The sequence below is a fragment of the Penaeus monodon genome, chromosome 15, assembly GCF_015228065.2.
Source record: "Penaeus monodon isolate SGIC_2016 chromosome 15, NSTDA_Pmon_1, whole genome shotgun sequence".
In the NCBI taxonomy this organism is placed as follows: Eukaryota; Metazoa; Arthropoda; class Malacostraca; order Decapoda; family Penaeidae; genus Penaeus; species Penaeus monodon.
The window spans coordinates 40,567,772-40,568,240 of NC_051400.1; positions in this window are offsets into that span (position 1 = coordinate 40,567,772).

A 469-nucleotide genomic window follows, 5' to 3' on the forward strand; every position below is an offset into this window, starting at 1 on the left:
TCTCGTGCTTTTTAAATGGAATATATGCCACGAATTTTTTCAAAATGCCTGAAATAATTCTTGTTTCTGTCACTTAAGTTTCTTTTTGTTCAGAAAGAAGTACATAAACGTATTTCCTATGTACTTTTAAACCGCCAAGTGCAAAGAGAAAACGGAATTGCAAAATGCCAAGCTACTGACCTCGCATCAGTTATTGTTACGTATCCTTGGCACTGTCGGCTTAACGCAGTCTTGATCACGTACTTAACACACATTATTATCGTGGCTTCTTCTCCTTCCCCTTCTTCATCCCAATTCTTTACTTTATTCATTCTCTGGTTCTCATGCTTTATGACCTCTCTACTTGATCTCCTTCCTTTGTTCTCTTCGTTCTTGCATTCTCACTTTCTCTCGCTCGTTCACTGTTTCCTATTCATTCCTTCAAATTTCGACCACTTCCTTCTTCCTTAACTTCCTTCCAATCTCTCAT